At 30.6% G+C, this 2,500-nt stretch overlaps 1 non-coding gene and 1 pseudogene across 1 annotated transcript in view; both read left to right on the forward strand.

Annotated features, from left to right (window-relative positions):
• The first annotated feature begins 136 nt into the window (after positions 1–136).
• LOC129252096 (5.8S ribosomal RNA) lies at positions 137–317 on the forward strand (annotated as a pseudogene).
• Positions 318–759: 442 nt separating this feature from the next.
• Positions 760–2,500, forward strand: part of LOC129252116 (large subunit ribosomal RNA) — a 3,986-nt gene continuing 2,245 nt past the window's right edge. Inside the window, exon 1 of the ribosomal RNA XR_008583266.1 lies at positions 760–2,500. This exon is cut by the window's right edge and continues 2,245 nt beyond it. This is a non-coding gene — a ribosomal RNA (large subunit ribosomal RNA).

The raw sequence follows: 2,500 nt of genomic DNA on the forward strand, positions 1-2,500 counted from the left end.
AGAGTTAAATATATTTGATATATATTATTGAAAGAAAATCAATTTATATATTATTAATATTATTTAATTTTACTCTTTCAATTAATATATGCAAAAAAAAATTGACATTTGTTATAAATAAAAATAAATAAAAAAATACTCTAAGCGGTGGATCACTTGGCTCATGGGTCGATGAAGAACGCAGCAAACTGTGCGTCATCGTGTGAACTGCAGGACACATGAACATCGACATTTTGAACGCATATCGCAGTCCATGCTGTTATGTACATTAAATTCAATTTTAAAGTACTGCTTGGACTACATATGGTTGAGGGTTGTAAGACTATGCTAAATAAGTTGCTTATTCTTTTATAAAAATAATTGAATTTAAGCAAATGTGTATATTATTGGATTTTAAATAATTCATAATATTAATAGCAAAAAAAATAAAGATATATAATGAATTTTATTTATTATATATTCTTTAAAAAAAAAATCCTCTCAAATAAAATGAAATGATGAAAATATTGAATCTAAGTATTCTTTACAAAAAATTTTCATATTATTTATATATATATATAAAATAATAATTTATATATGTAATTAAAAGGAGGAATGTCTAGCATAAAAATTAATTTTTTTATTCTAGGATTGCCTCATTTTACATTATTATTATTTTTATATATTTACAATATATAAAAGGAGAAAAGAAAAATAGAGATGAAAAGATGATATAATTTTTTTATTAAATTGTGAGAAGATAAAAAAAGAATATTAAAACAACCTCAACTCATATGGGATTACCCCCTGAATTTAAGCATATTAATGAGGGGAGGAAAAGAAACTAACAAGGATTTTCTTAGTAGCGGCGAGCGAAAAGAAAATAGTTCAGCACTAAGTCACTTTGTCTATATGTCAAATGTGAGATGCAGTGTATGGAATATCTTAATATCTAGTATGAGAAATTAACGATTTAAGTCCTTCTTAAATGAGGCCATTTACCCATAGAGGGTGCCAGGCCCGTATAACGTTAATGATTACTAGAAAGATATTTCCAAAGAGTCGTGTTGCTTGATAGTGCAGCACTAAGTGGGTGGTAAACTCCATCTAAAACTAAATATAACCATGAGACCGATAGTAAACAAGTACCGTGAGGGAAAGTTGAAAAGAACTCTGAATAGAGAGTTAAATAGTACGTGAAACTGCTTAGAGGTTAAGCCCGATGAACCTGAATATCCATTATGAAAAATTCATCATTAAATAATTAAAAAAATAATGTGCATTTTTTTCATATAAGGACATTGTAATCTATTAACATAATAAAGTATTTATCAAAAGATCATTGGTGATATTAAGTTTATTTAAATTAATTTGCTTTTTAAGCATATTAACATAAAATAAATACTAATGATTTGATAAAGTGTTGATAGATTTTATTATATATAATGCTAAAATTCATTTTTTGAATTTTACAAAAAATTTAATATCTATGATATTAATATTTATTTGTATGCATTTATATGATTAACAATGCGAAAGATTCAGGATACCTTCGGGACCCGTCTTGAAACACGGACCAAGGAGTCTAACATATGTGCAAGTCATTGAGTTATATTAAACTTAATGGCATAATTAACTTAACTTAAATATAATGGGATTAATTTTTAGTCTATTTTTTAATAAATAGTCAATTAATTCAATCCCGGGGCGTTCCATATAGTTATGTATAATGATAATTTATTATTATTTATACCTCTAACTGGAGCGTACCTTGAGCATATATGCTGTGACCCGAAAGATGGTGAACTATACTTGATCAGGTTGAAGTCAGGGGAAACCCTGATGGAAGACCGAAACAGTTCTGACGTGCAAATCGATTGTCAGAATTGAGTATAGGGGCGAAAGACCAATCGAACCATCTAGTAGCTGGTTCCCTCCGAAGTTTCCCTCAGGATAGCTGGTGCATTTAAAAATTATATAAAATAATCTTATCTGGTAAAGCGAATGATTAGAGGCCTTAGGGTCGAAACGATTTTAACCTATTCTCAAACTTTAAATGGGTAAGAACCTCACCTTTCTTGATATGAAGGTTGAGGTTATGATATAATGTGCCCAGTGGGCCACTTTTGGTAAGCAGAACTGGCGCTGTGGGATGAACCAAACGTAATGTTACGGTGCCTAAATTAACAACTCATGCAGATACCATGAAAGGCGTTGGTTGCTTAAAACAGCAGGACGGTGGACATGGAAGTCGTAATCCGCTAAGGAGTGTGTAACAACTCACCTGCCGAAGCAACTAGCCCTTAAAATGGATGGCGCTTAAGTTGTATACCTATACATTACCGCTAAAGTAGATGATTTATAAAACAATTTCGATTGATTTATAAATTTTGAAACTTTAGTGAGTAGGAGGGTACAATAGTGTGCTTAGAAGTGTTTGGCGTAAGCCTGCATGGAGCCGCTATTGGTACAGATCTTGGTGGTAGTAGCAAATAATCGAATGAGACCTTGGAGGACTGAA

This window comes from Anastrepha obliqua, unplaced genomic scaffold, assembly GCF_027943255.1.
Source record: "Anastrepha obliqua isolate idAnaObli1 unplaced genomic scaffold, idAnaObli1_1.0 ptg000151c, whole genome shotgun sequence".
NCBI classification, from domain to species: Eukaryota; Metazoa; Arthropoda; class Insecta; order Diptera; family Tephritidae; genus Anastrepha; species Anastrepha obliqua.